At 36.7% G+C, this 19,268-nt stretch overlaps 1 protein-coding gene across 1 annotated transcript in view; it reads left to right on the forward strand.

The window, feature by feature from the left end:
• Positions 1–19,268, forward strand: part of LOC138706386 (nuclear receptor coactivator 2-like) — a 613,007-nt gene that overhangs the window by 174,174 nt on the left and 419,565 nt on the right. The window lies entirely within an intron of this gene.

A 19,268-nucleotide genomic window follows, 5' to 3' on the forward strand; every position in this document is an offset into this window, starting at 1 on the left:
GTGATAGCGGAACAGAATCTAATGGACGTATTGTAATCCAGAATCGTTTATGCTGGTAATGCCGAAAATAACAATAATAATAATAATAATAATAATAATAATAATAATAATAATAATAGCTCTAAAAATTGTGTAATTAGCAGACCTGTAGAGTCTACGTCGAAAAAAATTCTTGGCGTATTGGAGTTAATGAAATTATGCGTTACATACTTCATACTAATAAAAATGTTATTACAAAATTTAAAGTATGGAATGTATGAAACACGTAACAATGAAAGTTTACGTTCAACGCTTTTGATGTACAATCCAACAACTTTAATTTATAACCGATAATAATTTATTTTGTTAGATAATCGAATTATGTTATCGATACAAGTCTGCTGATGCACCCATTGTATCCTAGATGGCTATGTGTTGCTAAGGAGACTTGTTTGCTACAGTCATTTGTCATTTGAATATTTGTTGAGTTTCTGAATTGATTAAAGTTGCAACACTTGCTATCAAGCTGACAATATCTAACAGACGTTCTTTCATTAATAACTAAAAAAAACTGAGGATTTTAGGACATATGTTTATATGAACTTTTTTCCTTGTTTTGGAGTGAAGAACATGTACCCAAGTTTTGTCAAAGTATTTCTGAAACATCCTATACATATACAGTGAAACCTCTCATTTACGGACATCGAAGGGACGTAACAATCTGTCCGCATCTGGGAGGTGTCCTTTATTGGGAGGGAGGCTCCCCAATCTAACAGTAAATTTATAATATGCATTATGTATCCCTTCACGCTTTAAATGAAATGTATTACTGTAGTTTAATTCTAAATACAGTCTACTACAGTAAATTCTTTGCAACTTTGAACTACAGTAGATAAGATCGGAAAAGGAAAATACAGTACTGTGCCATTCAGTTTTCTCCTAGGGCTACAGTTATGCAGCACTGTACTTTACAGTTTTCAACTTAACCTTTACGTCCAGGTGCCATGTCTCTCGAAACAGAACAACTGATTGAAGTGAAGAGAATAATCCTACTAACCCCATCATGTGTCGAATACAATTTCAAGATCGCGAAAACCTTGGACCCATCAGAGAGGTTAAATTTTATGACTTTGTTTATCCACCCGCTTCCAGCTAACAAGGGGTAGCCGGCTGGGCTAGAGGTAGCCTACGAGACCCTTATTGTCTTCTTTCATGTTAAGGAATTTCTGTGCAAAACTAAATTTTCCATTTTTGTAACACATTAGGTCTTCAAATCCAAATTCTGTCCGCAGTCAGGAGGTAAAGCAAGCTTTAGGACTGTGAAACAGCTGTCCGTGTCCGTGTGTGGCCGTAAACGAGAGTTAAATTCATCATTATTTCTATATTATTTCAGTTGGGACATAAAAATCTGTCCGTGTATGAGGAGCGTCCGTATCTTGGGGGTGTCCGCAAGGAGAGGTTTCACTGTATAGACACACACACACACACACACACACACACACACATATATATATATATATATATATATATATATATATATATATATATATATATATGAGAGAGAGCGAGAGAGACACACACAAGAGGCGGTAAATTGTAATAAATTAAAATGAAAGATTTCGTAAAATATGGAAGATTTGGCAAATCCAAATCAAATTAAAGTAAGATATCCTTAATATGTGCGAAACTTGAAAAATGCTGTAACATCCCCTACTACCGATTGCTTCTCACTACGCATTCTTCATCTTGGTAATAAACTGTCACAAATTTCGGAGAAATTTTAGTCAGTGCCAAGTAGTTTATGTTCTTCTTTCTGAAACATGTCACTTGCGCGAAGTTGTTGTGCTGTTTGAAACCGTTTTACAACCAGTTGATTGTTCTTGAGTTGCTGTCCACTGCCGGTAAACTTGTCAGTGGGATTTGTAAGGGAGCGTTTATGCTATGGAACATGTTTGTAGAACATTTTGTTCTAGTACCAGTCTGACGGACATTTGTTGCTGTACGAGTCCTCGTACGTGTCCCGTTGTCTTTGATGGTCATATTTCTGTGGCAGGGGTGTCAATTATATTTAGTTCTTGTTTGCTCTTATGAATATGCCTTGTATCATTGCAGCATAACGTATTTTTGACAGTACAGTATCTCTATAAATACCGTGGTCTTATTCCTCAGAACGCAGAACTGGACGTAACATATCGACATAATGAAAATAATAAATTGTAATGCTGTTTTATTTATTTCACATTTATACCATGTTTTACAATTAGTTTGGAGTACAGTTTAAAATTGATAAGCTCCAGTTTGAAAGAGATTAACTTTTGCATTGTTATTTTGTGGAAATGTGATTTGAGTGTAGATTTATAAAACGTCTCATGTAAATTTGGAAGAAATCGTAAGAATACCTTGCTTACTCATGCAATTATCTCTGTAATGTATGTATGTAGTGGCTATAAACATTTTTGTTTTATAATTTTAATTTGTGCTCGCTAGCTGGCTAGTTAAATAAAATAAATTAAAGTAGAATTAGTGTGCATAATATTTTTGCGAGAGCAACTCAGTATATTACATAGCATGGACTGAAGCGTCCCCGTATAAAGTTTTTTTTTTTTTTTATGAGGGTGCAATAAGGTGCGGGTCTTGTCCGAAGCTGTCAGAGGAGAGCTGAATACTTTATTGCCTTACTCGGAATCCCTGTTCGACCTGTCTTTGTCACATATTTTGAAGTTAAGGGTTCCTCCAGAATAATCAGGTCGCTCCTTTTCAGTATATGAAGGACGGTTTCTTTATTGAAGGAACCTAATCATATTTCATAGTTCAGGGGTGTTCAAATTATGACTGCAAATCTGACTGTTATAATGAAGTTGGGATTTATTTCACGATACACAAATAATTGTGCTTTGCATTCTTTCCTCAAACTGTCTTTTAAAATACCTGATCACTGCGTCTACCTTCACGAATGTTCAGACATTGGTAAATTAAAATTGTACTTTTTGAATTAGATTCCTTTCGGTTATAAGCCCTTTTCTCTGCCATAGTTTTGTAAAAATATAGGCTATATATTTCTTTTTCCTTCCTGTCCCCCTTTTTGTTCTCTTTATCAGTGGATGAATTTATCATAGCTTTTTTATCATGAATTTTATTTAATTTTCGTATTTTTCTTTTTTATTATTATTTTATTACAGTCCATTTTGATATATTCTTCCTTACGTTTTTCCATATTAACCATTTGTACTAAATGAGTTGCTTTCACTATATTCCAATGGAATTTAGTTTCTCTTTTTTTTTCTATTATGGTATTATTTTCATGTTGTTTAGTGTCGATTTTATTATGCTATTATTTTTTTTGTAATATGTTAATATTCTGTTCTTTAACTTTTTGTTAAATTTTAACTGCTTGTATACTTTGTGACCTGGTAGAGTGTAAGAGAAGGCCCTATGGCCTTAACTCTGCCAGTATAAATAAAGAATTATTATTATTATTATTATTATTATTATTATTATTAAAAGAGATCATGTTTTTCTATATCATATTATATTATATTATATTATATTATATTATATTATATTATATTATATTGTCCTCACCCCCACCGGGGTCCTATTTTCAGTTTGTATAATTAGGTCATGTGTTGGCTTATTTATAATTTATATTATGATAAGGAAAATACTGTCTGCAGTATGTCAACACATTAGCTTCTCAGAATTAAATTTGAAATTAACGATCGTTCTCATCTTGAAAGATGAGACTTCTTGCATTCCAATCCGTCCTCGCAGACATCTTTTTGACTTTCAACTTTCTTCTTTACCGTTGAGACATCATGTTATTTGTTTATGTAGCCTTGGATTAAAATTGGTTTCGTATGTTTCCTCCAATGTACTTTTCATGGATTCCTCTTCTTTTTGTTAGTATATGCTCAACGAATTTCTTAAATCTTGTTATCGTTTACAGTCTAGTAACAAACTTAAATATGCATGAACCGAGCGCAATAATTTCTCTTCCGAAGATGAAATATGTCTTTTTTTTTTTTTTTTTTTAGTTGTTCTTTCTATATTTTCCTTGCATGAAGTGCTTTTAATACATGAATGGTCATTGTTTTATAAAATTTCATATTTTGTATCCTGAAAAAAATGTTTCGCTTCGCACATAAGCTGAAAGCATTGCTTTAATCACGGTAAGATTTCATCCGGTGATGGATGGTAGGGCGTTATAAAGAAAACTGTCAGTGTTGCTACGAACAGGACGGGAAGTGACCGTACAATAAACAAAATAGTGAGTCATTTGAACAGTTATATTCTTCTAACTCTGAACAGATTCTTTCACATTAATATTACTAATAATAATTGTTATTGCTATCATTTAAGCTTGCCGCGCAATCACACACCACAAACAAAAGTAACTGCACAAACTATACACTGATCTCAACCTCCTAGTGTAGTTGGCATATTTTGCTCTTTTTCCGTCTTACTTTTTGCAGCCGTACACACTTTTGTCACCCCTGTTTTCGTCCCTTGAAATTGTAAATCTTACATCCTTAATAAAGCCTTCACCTCTTGTTGGGTGTAAGGGAAAAAAGCATTGCTCGATACCCTTACCCTTGACCTGTACCGAGCTTTTTGTTACTGGTAATAAAATCGTTCAATTGTACACTAGGTCTCTGAAGAGAATCCGTGTTTGGAAGAGGTTTTGGCGCGTTAGTAGGACTACTGATGTCAATATGTAATCCTGGAAAGTGCACTAAAGAGCAGTAAAGTAGTATTTACGGTCCTTTTTGTGCTGAAGATCCAATACATTCTTATTTCGGTTACGAGGGATTGCTGTCCAGAATGTTTGTTTGTACTGAGAAGGAGAGACAAGTATAATTTTGTTCAACAACAACTGTAGTGAAGTGGCATAGTTTTTGACTTACTATCTAGCGTGATAAGTGAAGTATTATTACTGAGACAACATTTTATCTTACTTATTCCAAAACATAATCTTTATAGATGTGTTTTTCTTTGTCAGTGAATCTGAATGATCGTGCCAACGTTCTCAAAAAAAGACTGTTGGAGGAGAGAGCTTCAAATGCGTCCAGAGTAATGAATGAAGCACGTTATATCTATTTCTCCTATGCCTGTCTTTGCTAGAATCCTGTTTTATTTTTCATTTGCGTTTCATTTATTATTATAAGAAGTATTGTTATGCAAGGAATGCACATTTTCATTTTGATTTTCACCATGCCAGCTTACTATGTCCAACATTTTCGCCTTTGCCTGGTGAGACCTGTTGGCTTGTAAGACTTTTGAATCGATCGGATGTAAATCGTCATCTTTATCGCCTTGGTAGCTCAGTTGACAATGCACGGTTTACGATGACTACGGATCCGGGTTCGAATCTCAACGATGGCGGGTTCTTATTTGTGATGGACAAAGCCAAAGTTCCTGAGTGTTTTCCCTGGGTTCTTCCGTTTTCCTCCATAATTCCAGCCACTCTTACATTATTCAATAGCATCGAGCAGTCCACATCTGTGGAGTAACGGTTAGTGCGTTTGGCCGCGAAACCAGGTGGTCCGGGTTCGATTCCCGGTCGGGGCAAGTTACCTGGTTGAGGTTTTTCCGGGGTTTTCCCTCAATCAAATATGAGCAAATGCTGGGTAACTTCCGGTGCTGGACCCCGGACTCATTTCAACGGCATTGTCACCTTCATCTCAGTCAGACGCTAAATAACCTAAATGTTGATAAAGCGTCGTAAAATAAACTAATAAAAAAAAAGCATCGAGCAAAGAAGTATCGGCCTGATGTAGTTAGCGTACAGATGGCATTAATCTGCGGAGATGTAGTACGCTTTTGGTAGTGGTGAGTGAAAGGGCATTGCAGTGGGACGTCACCGGAACCTCCGGCATAGTTGAGTCACGATATCGAGAAGCAAGTGGCTGTTCGGACTTCAACAACTATTCCTAAGTAAAGGAGTGATAAGACCATTTGAGATTGCTGTGCTAGCCTTCAAATCCCTTTTCCGTATAAAGTTGAAGAAATGGCATTTTGTTTGTTTTAAATAAAGACTGGTTTTTACGAAACATTTTCATACATTGATTTTTTATTAAAATATTTCATATGCATCCTTTGGAGATCCATGAATGCTTAGATATTGAATGTGAATAAAACCGTTCTAGCTGTTCAGAAGAAGCCAGGCAAACAGATGGGATGCCGGCCCAAAAATTTTTTATCCGCAATCGGGGATACTGAAAACGTGTATTTCCACGAAAATCTCGTCATTGATTATTTTGCTTAGGTAGCAAATTTATAATAATATTATGTTTGCAGATCGTCAGACGTTCCGCCTAAGATTTAAACAATTCCTTTCATGGTAATTTTTGTAATTTTATATACATTGCTGAAATGTAGAAGTTGTACATTATAAATTACATGCAATTGAATGTGAATGAATGAATGAATGAATGAATGAATGAATGAATGTTAACCATGTTGTCCCATGTTGGGCACAGGCCTCCTGTGATGGGGTTAGAACCCACTCAACAGGGGTGGCTCAAGTGTACTCGCTTGGCGAGCCAATCCAGGCGAGCTTGTCGTGTATACTACTTTTGTGACATTGTTAATAACCCTGTTCAACTTTAACTAGTCTCAGCACTGTTCTTTGTTCATTTTTATCTTGGACTACACACATTGTACTGACACTGGCACTTTGACAAACACTGATTGCTATTTACACTATTTACCTGACACTTTCTCAACACTGACTTTACTATTTACAACATCTTAACACTAATTACGTTATCTATTTACAATGAGCTTCTCTAGTTCTTTCCACAAAGTCTGTTCTTTGCTGTCCTCGACCATTGTTTCCCCGCCTCTTTGGTAAACATGTCAGACCATCTGAGCCGTGGTCTTCCCTGTCCTCTCTTTCCGACGTAGGGGTCCCACATCGTGACTGCATGGGTCCATCTTGCCTGGTGTAGTCTCGCCACATGTCCCCCCCAGGTCCACTTCGTTGCCGTGGCTCGTTCTGCTGCGTCAGTAGTGTTCGTCAGTCTTTGTAGTGTTTCGTTTGTCAATTATTATTATTATTATTATTATTATTATTATTATTATTATTATTATTATTATTATTATTATTATTTCGTAACGAGAAAGTCCTATACAATTTGACACATATAGTTTAATTAATGCGTTTGTGCATTGACATAATGTGGTCTGTGTCTGACATTGCAACCGCATTTCATATAAGTTCATAGACTCGAGCGAGTCACTGTCGTTGTGTTTAATAACTTTAATAAAATAATGCTCATTTTCCAACATGCCATTTAATATATCTGTATATGTTATAATGTAGACACATATGTCGCTCTTCGCCTCAATCTTCTTTTTTTTACGTTCAGATCATTATATGATTCATAGATGTTTTGCTATGTTTTGAAATTATTAGCTTCAAAGTTTGTTGGAAATCCTGTGTCGTTACTTATGCATGAATATGCATGGCTGCAAGACCTTGGGGTATGCAGATGCGTGCACGCAGCGAGCTGGGTTCGGCTCTGTTGTTAACTTTACAGTATAACGGTACACTCTACCGTAGTTAATATGTACTTACATGTTACTACTACTACTACTGCTACTGCTGCCGCCGCCGCTACAACTACTACTACTAGTTATTATTATTATTAGTATTATTATTATTATTATTATTATTATTATTATTATTATTATTATTATAGACCGAATGTTTAGGCATTTATAATACTGTAAATAGACAGGCAAAAAGACACAATATGCAGACAAAAATTACAATTAAAACATGAAGGCGCTAAGTTAAAAGGGCGTACTATACTGTATTTTATCAGCTAATTAATATGATATTCATGTGAACATCCCTCGTTATTGTTTGTACTTTACTAGGTCTACAAGGTACGTCGCCCTATTTAGATTTTCTGATGTTAGTCTCTTCCTTCTATCGGATGGAACAGTTTTCATCATCAGAAAAAGATCATTCTACATCAACTAAGTCCAAGATGTCCGAAGAAAAATAGTGCATAAATGAATTCTAAAACTTACTGCATTATCACTCTTTGTTATTTGGCAAATTGTCTTATTTCGTGTAATCCATTGTTCACAGAAAATATAGTTTGTACTTTTCAGTAATGGAAATTTGGTAGGCGGGAGAAGATTTTAAGCATACTGGTAATTCCGTTTATGCAATAAAGTAAGGTCTATAAAGGGTTACACGTGAGAAGGGTAAATTGAAAGTAATAAAATTTTTGGTTATTAACATCATATATTTCAAATATCAAAATAAATATATTTTCAGTTTATTTTTGAAAGGCAAAAAAGATTAAAAAAAATAAGCACTTATTTTTTATATAGGCAGCAGGAGCTTAAATAGGCAAAATAAATGGCCTTACCACTCCTAAATCCCTCGTATCTATATATAACTTTGATATTGTCAGGTCAGGAATAAAAGGCGTTTACGTTTTTGACGGGGCACTTGGCCATTTTGTCGTGCACAGGCTTAAATTCTTCCGTTTGGGCAATATTATTATTATTATTATTATTATTATTATTATTATTATTATTATTATTATGGCCTCTGTGCTGTTCAGCACACAAATATTAATAATAAATGATAAATAAATTATTATTGTTATTATTATTATTATTATTATTATTATTATTATTATTATTATTAAATCCAAAAGGACAAAACTCCAATCTTTGTAAGTGAATAAATCCTTAAGTCTTAATCTTTTAAGTTCATGCTTCCCCACTTCCCCAAAGCTGGTGTTTTAAATTATATCATCCAATTTAATTAAGGAGAAGGAGATGGTGTCTTATTCGGGAGGGGGAGTTAAATTTAGGTTGAACGTTTTTCATTGCCAATAAAAATTATGGGTGCTATTCATAGACATTTCGCTAACCCGCGCTATGAGCGTGCTAAACAGGATTCATATCATATCATATCGCTGACACTGGTTTATGAATACGAAAAACATTAGTTCGTTGATCATCCACCGAAAGCCCGCGCTAAGAATGTCTATGAATATGGCCCTTAGTGTTTATGGTTTTATGAAAGAGACATTGAGGAAATTTATCGAAATGCTTGGAATACTGAACTATTAGAAAACGTTGGCATAAACTCGCTCATTAAATATCTCTGCTGATTTTTATTCGTATGAGTAAATTTAAATGTTTGAACTTGAGCTAGGAAAGATGTACAGACAAAAGTTCGCCAGGTTTAGAAAACAGTCTCTCGCTAGGCACGGAAGTTGCTGCAACTGCAAGTAGGCCCTACCGTGGTGAGACGGGCCCTACTACCGGGCTGAAGGTATCAGTAAGGTGAAACGACTGCCCTCTGTTTTCCATCATTTCACGGGATTATTTTTCTTTAGCATTAATCACCTGCTCGTTTAAATGAAGCTTTGGTTGTGCTCACTTACTTCACTGACACATTATGTGTATTAGTGGCGGCTGATTGGCTGAGTCAAGTGAGGCCGGGCCGGGTCACTTGGCTTCCTTAAACTCAAACTTTTGTGTTTTTTAGTCGTATATAACATATATTAGTTATTTTAATGACGCATGTAGCGTTGTGGAAGTATCAGAAAACTTTGTGATGTATATAGACCTGTCTTGCAGTACAATTTGTTCCTCAGGCCCGAAATGTTCCGCGTCTGCATTTCGTATGTTTCCACGGGTTTTGAGGTTGCACTCGGAAAGCTAAAACTGAGGCACATTTCTTGTGGCTTCGTTTACCCGTAATCTTCACTTCTCCCATTCAGAATCCGTCTTTTGTCAGTGCCGGTCTAAAGGGTGGGATGGGGTGAGAATAACAGTGGTGAATCGTCATGTGGTCCAGTGTGGTTATGTGTTTCGGGAAAAGAGAAATCGACAGAGATGCCAGAAATTGTAATGATAATTATTGTAATAAATTCATTGTTAAAGTATCCTTTTCTAGAGGAAATAATATTGAAAACAGGGAAGTTTTAAATTAAGACAGACCTGCGCCATCACTGACAATTTTTCAGAAAGATAATCTTATAACACGAGCTTTCAATGTATCCTGGTGTGAGCAAAATAAATGGGTCTTTCGTAATGTGGTGCGAAATAAACTTTTCTGTTGGTCGTGCTTGTTGCTGTCAGAGAAAGAGAGAGAGAGAGAACAGTGTGGCCTACTGATAGCTTTAGCGATCTGAAAAAAACATTTCTAGGGGGATTTCTGCACATGTTTCTTCAGCTGAGCATAATATGCGTTGCTTTATGAAATTTAAACAGTTACTGAAACAAATTCACAGCAGCTTATTTGGTGAGTAACATATTTTTCATTAATGATAATAAAGCCACCGACGTGGCTCAGTCGGTTAAGGCGCTTGCCTGCCGGTCTGAAGTTGCGCTCAGGCGCAGGTTCGATTCCCGCTTGGCTGATTACCTGTTTGGGTTTTTCCGAGGTTTTCCTCAATCGTAAGGTGAATGCCAGGTAATGTATGGCGAATCCTCGGCCTCATCTCGCCAAATACCATCTCGCTATCACTAATCTCATCTACGCTAAATAATCTAGTAGTTGATACAGCGTCGTTAAATAACCAACTAAAAATGATAATATTGATAATATAGTGGTAATGTCAATCATAATAAAATATCAATAATAAACATTTCATATGGGAGGTAGCCTACTTAAACTAGTTACAACAGGCCTCATCGAGGATTTCGGTCACCGGCCGCCAGTGCACTGGTGTGTATGTGTGCGTGCGCCATGTTTTGTCCCTTTTATCGATTGAAAATTCTCTCACATTGTTGCTCCTAACTTTATTAGCGGACAGTCATGCGTGGGCTAAAAAAAGTTGCATCGCATGTCGATGTCTTATTGACATATTGATAGTGTACTTATCAGAATATCGATATTACAGTATATCGATTTCCATATCGATAAACCCACCTCTATTTGTAACGGCTCCAACAATTAGGATTGTTCTTGTTTTCTTTTCATACGAACATCTCGAATCATGGTACAGTACTTTATATTTTTTAAAAAAGTTCGATGTAAATTTCAAGTGAGTGGTTTTGAATATTGGATACTTAGCCTATTGATACGCATTGCATCATGTTATGGCTAGTACATCGATTGGTCGCTGAAGATCGTATCAACATTCCTGAACACTTGAGTGGTTCGTGAGTCGTAGACGGATGTCGTTAGAAGCAGTAAAGTTGAGTTTGTTTCGTCATAGAGTTTGTCCACAGGCAGATGAGTGAGTCCTGCCTGCCTGCTCCGCCGTGCACATCGGTCTGGTCGTGGCTTGATATTGCGATAATTGGCCGGTCACGCTCGTCCTTGAAATCGAAATAATAACGCCCCTATCGAACATGTTGGGGGTCAGGCCTCGAGTATCCTTGCCCTTTTACGGGAGTACTCCTCCCACATTATCAGCTGTCACAACGTTAACACCTTTGCATCTGCCTCCATCTTAGGATACGCCTATTTGTCACTCGGCTCGGGTACAGCAGTGCCTGGCTACAGGCAGTCACGGTTTATACGTCACCGGAAATACGCTTTCAAGTCATTCTGGCAAGCTTTTCATCGTCGAGTAACATGCTTCTTGCAGGAAGGTCGGTATTACTTTCAGGAAACCGGTCGGCAGCGTTATCATTAATGGGATCGTGTCTGCTGGAGGCTTCATAAAGGTTAAGACTAGATTTAATATTCCCAAGATCCGAGTCTCATCTAAACAGTGAAAATTCTTCAGAAGTCCGTCCTTTTGTTACATACATTCGGTTGTTAAGAGTATTATTTGCAAATGTCACCAGCTTTTTTCAGGATAAGATGTTTGGTGGGGCTGCCATCATAAGATGTATAAAAATGTCCACCTCCTGGTATATTATCTTCAACAAAAGGACTGCCTTCCGCGCGTCGCCATCCAACTATCAGGCAAATGCTATAGAAAGATGATAGAATGGGGATGGAACGAAATAATATTTATGCTTAACGTGAGGAAACGAGAAATGTCCGGAAGAAAAAAAACTGCCACCTTCTTCATCGCAACTGTCACCAACTAGCCTTGCCTGAGACTTGACTAAGCACGCAGCGGCAACATTCAATATATATGAGGCGCGTCGATAAAGTAGCTTTCCCACTCGTCCCACAGCTAGCAAACCATATGTTGTGCGAAGCGACTGCGTGTACGTGATAGAGTAATGTGCTGGCATGGCGCATGCGCTAGCGGTACTTTCCGAGTGCTCTCAGTAGCTTCGTTGCATTGGTTGTAGATTGACGCTCCTATTTCAGCTCCCGCCGAGTGTGAAGTGCAGTCAGTGATAAAGCTTTTGAATGCACAGGGCATAGCTCCGATTGAAATTTATCGTCAGCTGTGCCAGGTTTATGGGCCTAACGTCATGAGCAAGCAGATGGTGCGTTGCTGGTGTAGACAATTTTCAGCAGGACGCCAAAATGTGCATGACGAGGAGCGCAGTGGGAGGCCAAGCATCATCACAGACGACCTTGTGGAGCAAATGTGCTTACTCATGACGTTAGGCCCATAGACCTGGCACAACTGACGATAAATTTCAATCGTTGCTATGCCCTGTGCATTCAAAAACTTTATCACTGACCGCACTTCAAACGCGGCGGGAGCTGGAATAGGATCGTACATCTTCAACCAATCCAACGAAGTTACTGAGAGTACTCGGGAAGTTCCGCTAGCGCATGCGCCATGCCAGGACATTACTCTATCACGTACACGCAGTCGCTTTGGGCAACATATGGTTTGCTAGCTGTGGGACGAGTGGGAAAGCTACTTTATCGACGCGCCTCGTACAACAGATATATGTTCCATTGTAATGATATTACTTTTAATTGCAAGTTCATAATACATATTTCTTTAAATTATTTTGCACTTTTGCATACTTAATCCATTATTTATTAGCATTATGATGTTACAAGAATTGGGTATTACTCTTTAATGTTGTGTGCGTTTTCTGGTATAGTATTTTAAATACGCGATTTAGTCTATGTTCAAAACATTTAATTTTATGAAAGTGTAACCAGTGTTTTTAGTGGGTTATTTTACAACACTGTATCAACATCTTAGGTTATTTAGCGTCTGAATAAAATGAAGGTGATAAAGCCGGTGAAATGAGTCCGGAGTCCAGCACCGATAGTCACCCAGCATCTGCTCATATTGAGTTGAGGAAAACCGAAAACCTCAACCCGGTAACTTGCCCCGACCTGGTTTCGCGGTGAGACGCGCTAACCGTTACTTCACAAGTGTGGACAGTAACCAGTATTGAATTCAGACCTTTTCCCCCGGGAAGAGAGTTATACTACCTGTATATCAGGGAGAAGTGAAACCGACAGCAAAATAAATAATAATTCATATCATACCTAACAACAACAGAGGCAGTATATACCGAGAGCGCCAATAAAATATAAACGATTTGAATAATTAATAACCTTGAACTAATATGATAGGCCTATATTTCAATTATTACTGCACATGTTTAAAGACATGTACGAAGAATAACATTTTCAAATTGACCACCGCGAATGGCAATGCAATGATTTAAACGTTCTTTAAAATTGCCAGTATCTCTTTGGCACATGTTCTCAGATATACACTCAAAGAAGTTCTCCTCCTTTCTCTTCAGCTCACAGATGATTCTAAAACTGTTAAAACCGTTTTAACATAAACTCCCAAGCTTGCTTTGTATTCTGCAACAAACCATGAACAAATGATTAATAGCTTCTCAATATTGACAAAATAAAATCGTTAATATTTTATTGGCACTCTAGTAAAATGGGGTCAGTTAAACAAATAGAGCCTTCATTCGTTTATATTTGTTTTAAATACTAGTAAATGTTAATATAAACATTAACTTGAAAATGTTAATTTTGTTATGTAGTCTATAACGTGATGAATATGAACTGCCCTTCTTTGTAAAATAGTCCCAAAAAGTTTGAAGTATCCCTTTTACATTAACTGCTTAAATTTAGTAGCTTGCAGTAAATGCTTACCAATTAAATTAGGTGCATCTTCCAGTAGCTATTCTAAAATTTTTAAAGGGCACTGATATGAAAACCCCACCTGTTTTTTAATAGCTTTGAGGTCATTTTTAAATGCATTTCTTGCAGCTTTACAAAATGCACCACCCCGAGTACGACTGGAGTAAAACGAATCATATTTACTCATAGTTTCCCTTCGTTTTTGATACTTGATTTCGCGTCCAACCGTTTTATTAATTGACTCACAATAGATGAAGGTAACACAGTTGGAATTACCAGTGCACAGATTTCACTTTCATTGAAAGCCAATTAATTTTTTTTTTTTTCATTATTCTATTGACTCCTCAATACATCTTTTGTTTTTAGGAAAAGTAAATAATTTCTCTTATTTTGACATCGTACACTGAAATATTTATATGCTGTAACTATTTTAGTAAACAAAATTATTATATTTGCTTAAAAAAACATTGAAAATTCATACGGTTTAAATTTCAACCAATCAAGATCGCCCTGCAAACTACCAGCCTTCAAGGAAACAACTGCCTGAAAATCTACATAACAAAATTTATTTTAGTTACTGGAAAGTTAAATCAAATTTAAATACGATATTGTATGAATTATATCTTTTTAGGTTAAAAATTCGTAAATCTCCGGGAGAAAGGGTATTCCGCCCTTTCCCTCAGACCACCACATGAATTCATCAGTTTAAGTTATGCACTGGAGGAGAAAGACGCAGGCATAACGCTCAACACAACGCACATTCTGTTCATCTTCATAATTGTGTCGTATTTCCAGATCGAGAAGCAACTTCATGCACTGCGTGTGGTGCTTCTTGCGCGTCCTGGTCATTATGCGTATAACGTGTCTTCATTTGGTGTGCAGATGTGTGGCGCTGCTGTCAGCACAGACTGCAATTTATGACTAACATTCTCGGATCATCTGCTAGGAGTCTCTCTAATTCGCAATCTGGCAGAGGGCTCAAAGTTTCGCCGCTGCGACCCTGATCCCACTTCGCCGCAGTCGACCGGACCTTGCTCCATATTTGTGACACACATTTCCATTGGTATGCGAACTCAATGGGATTTTTTTCTCCTTTTTTTCCGATCGTTTTCTTCTTGCTAGGCTGCAGCGCATGTTACTTGTTCTCATAGAACGTCTTCGTCGCATTGTTTGTATCTTGTACTGATTATCTTGAGCAACACTACTTAGATGTAAACGCTGAAACTAAAAGGAAGAGAACGTTTGATTTCTTCATTTGTTGGTACTTGAATGTTTCCGCTCCGACAGCAACAGATACAGAACAACAAAGCTGTACTAGCTCGCTAGAGAGTATCGGGAAATTCAAAGAGAGACTTTCAACATACATGTCAGCAGTAGTAGCATTTACCTTTAATGGCTATTTTAGAGATTCCGTTAAACTCCCTTCTCAGTTGCATTGCTGTCTTGGATTGAGATTATTATGTAGGATTAATAGAATTAGAATGACTAGGGAAATTGAATTAGGTACCTGGCGAAAACGTGTCCTATTAACGTGTCCTGCCTTATTAACTATACATCTTGTACAGCCTGCCAAAAATCGAAACCTGATCTCTTGTTCTAGGATGTTTTTAACAGAATGAAATACCTACAGCTGGACTTAATTTTCAAAGCTAGCATTCGGTTGCGACAGAAAAAAGAACACTTTGTGACACGGGTTTCTTGGCAAATTCGTACTTATCTGGACCAGTTATAGTTACCTTTGTAAGCAAATGACCAAATTAAAACCAACCAGGACCGAGCGAGATGACTCAGTGGTAATGCAGTATCCTTGCGAAGTGTTAGTCCTAAAGCGTACAGATATTTAAGAAAAAATTAAAATACCCTCTCCCCGCTGTAAGTACTTTGCTTGCGAAAGTGGATTTCAAAATTAAATTGTCATCCGGAAGTACAAAGAGATACTCTACTCTTAATTAAAGAAAAAAAAAAACTTACATTATTTGAACGCGTCATAGGCTTGTCGTTTGATGAAATTCAAATTTCTAATAAAGAGGCCGTGGTGGGAAGATTCTGTCCTGCACTTAAAATATCTGTATTGTATACTATTTTTGCACGATCATATTATGTAGAACCGAAACTGCAAAGATATAAGTTAGACGATAATTTTTGCATTTAAAACGCATTTTTGCCAATGTAGTTATTATACATTCAAGGGAGCATTAATTTGCCGAAAAAAAATTAATAAGAATTGGTATTATCTTGTTTTTGTGTCTTGAACCTAATCTAGAAAAATTGATGAAAATTAACCACTTGAAAAATATGTCGTTGAGGAGTGATTAGATACGTTGTATTGCATTATAATACAAACACGGTCAATTAAAGTAAAATAATTGTTTTCAAATTATAGATTTATTAATTTTACGGCACTAATATGGTTTTATATCGTGCTTATGAGTTCGTTGAACATATTCTCATCAATTCGTAGAAAACTGCTAAATGACCGAGAATCTTCCAATGCCATCTCTCTGAATAGTGTTTCCGATGCACTTGTATTTTTTTGTATGTAGACTTTACTTTCTCACCGACACTTTTATCTTTTCTATGTGTTTTCTCCTCCAGAGCTATCTGGTCTTCGACAACGTTTGCAACCTCAGACCAAGCGAAAACGCTCGGCTTGTTTATATATTTATTTTAAAGTACACAGGCATTACTGCCCATAAAAGCACCTTCGCAATAGAGGACGCGTTTTCTTATCGAAATGGTTCCATCTGTAAATCTTCCCGCCACGGAAAGATGACGGAGACAGAAGATTGCAATTCTGTGAGGCAGTGACCAACCTCTGCGATAGACCCCAATTTCGTATCAACCTTTAACTTGCCGTAACTCGGAAACCAGTAAAGATTTTGAATAGCGGCAGCTTTTAAAAGTAATTTCCATTCCTTCTCAATATCCCTCTCGTTTTGACCCCTGTCTAACGTTAAAAATAAAAAAAAATTGCCGCTAACCAACTTTTGAAGGCGTAAATGTCTGTTTTAGACAAATCACTTCAAAGTTACTATTTTATTCTCACTTTTCAAAAACGATTTTTGCTACTTTACACATCTCTGTTACGACCTCTACTGCTTTATACCTGTCCTGTCTGGGGAGGAGCTACAATAAGTAAAATTAAACACACCCAGTTATTTCAAAATAAAGTCCTACGAATTTCACTCAATTCTCCTTGGTTTGTCCGTAACAGCCAACTACACAGAGAAACTGGTATTGACACAATCAAACAGTTTATTCATTCACAAGCTAAGAAGTTCTATAACAACTTAGAAAATGTTCCAGGCGCCATTTATTACTCTCTCGGAAGGAAGTCCACATTTCCCACCAGAATCAAGAGTCGACTTCCAATGGACCTCATATTATAATAAAAATTTATCATCACACCAACCTATGTAAATAATTATTTATTAACAATTATTTTTGTTCATTGAGGAGCCCAATCTAGGCTGCCCTCAATTCAGTGTCATATATTGCATTTATATTTTTTATAAATGATCTGTATATCGCTAATTGCGCTCATTGATCAATAAATTGTTAAAAAAAAAAAGATTCTGATTTCGAATTTTTTTTGTATGCTTTCCTTAAACATTGACCTAACAATCCTAAAAATGCCAGTGCGATTGATTAACTACCATAGGAGCTACGATATGATAAATGTTTGGAATCGTCTTGGTCGTGGCTGGATCTCTTTACGTCTTGGATGAGAATGTAATCCAGATGACGTCATACGCAATAGAAGACGAGTTTTCGCATCGAAATGGTTCCACCTGTAAGTCTTCCCGCCACGAGCTCGAGGGTGCACTGTGCTGGTGACCGCTGGGTTAAACCATGCTGATGCAGCAACTGGTGGATAGACATGAAACCTGACAACTCTCTGAAAGGTTATTTTGTGGAAAAATGGCCGACTGTGTACGTGTGTAGCCCTATAACCTCGATTTGCGTGTCCTCTTCAATTTGGTATTGATTTCGTTATCATATTGCGTTTTCACGTCGCTGTCTCTCATTGTGAGGGACAGCCGACACTATAAAATGAAGATTACTATATGAATTACATGTAATGAAATATGTATACAGCTTTTACGTGTCTCTATGTTATAAAATCTGACGTAATAGACTCTTAAAGTTCAATAAAGAACTCTAATTTGAATGCTAATTTCTCACATTGTTAGTGTAAATACCGGGTGTTTCAGAATTCAATCGAAGAAATTTGAATGATTGTGGAGAGGTCCGAGGTAAGTATTTTGAGGTAGGGAACTAGGGATCTGCGGCTTCAAACTTGCACGTAATGTCATGAAATATTTTTATACCAGTACGCCACTGATTGACATACTGGAATTAAAAAGACTACTACGGTGGTACTCGAAAGGTACTGCCTTTTGATCTGCGGTCTGGTCCGTTGCACCTCAGCTTCATGACGGTAATTTTTTCTAAAGTAGCCTATGTGCAACGATGAAAATGAACGAGAGTGAAACAAAAGGCAGTGCAGTGGTGTAGGCTACTGGCTCATTATTTGCCGGTAATTTTACAGATTCTGTAAAAGCTAAATTTTGAAAACACGGTTGATTCGTTCTTAAAAGTTGGGCATCATCCAATCCCTAATAAGGTCTGAAACCATTCCATGCCCCTATTTCATTGTAGTACTTGATTATGACATGAGTATCACATGTAAATAACTTTAACTACTGATAACTCAAATATTTTTCGTCGTAGACCCTGGGTTCCCTATCTCAAATTGCTTATCTGCAATCCCTCCATAACCAGATAAATTTCTTCGGTTTAATTCTGAAACACTCTGTATGCGAACGTAAATTGCCGCATATGAGAGTATTCTTTATTATTGTAGGTATATAATAAAATGCCTGTCAACGGTGTTTCATTAAAGAGTGAGAATGTGTTATTGGCTTAACAAATTAATTGTATGTCTTACCTTTCGGTGAAATATATTCTGAACCATTAATATTTATTTCAGAAACTTATGCGTATTTAACGAATCGGGAATGGAAGGTTTTATCTCCTACTATTTTTATTGGTTACTTAAAATCTCAATTCTATAATCAAGTTAAATGTTCAAATTTTATTATACTTCTTAGCGTTTCAGTTTGTTTGTGAATATTTGAAGAGTCCACTGGAAGAATGATGGATGTTACTTTCTTGTCGAAAATGAACCAAGACTGTCAATGCATAGCTTAAGACATATAGAATGTACATAGAGAGTTATATGGCATTAACACTGATAGTCACTGTCCAGTAATGATCGGAAAATCTCAGTTAAGCTTTGAGCGCTAAGCATTTCAAA

Source organism: Periplaneta americana, chromosome 9 (genome assembly GCF_040183065.1).
Source record: "Periplaneta americana isolate PAMFEO1 chromosome 9, P.americana_PAMFEO1_priV1, whole genome shotgun sequence".
NCBI classification, from domain to species: domain Eukaryota; kingdom Metazoa; phylum Arthropoda; class Insecta; order Blattodea; family Blattidae; genus Periplaneta; species Periplaneta americana.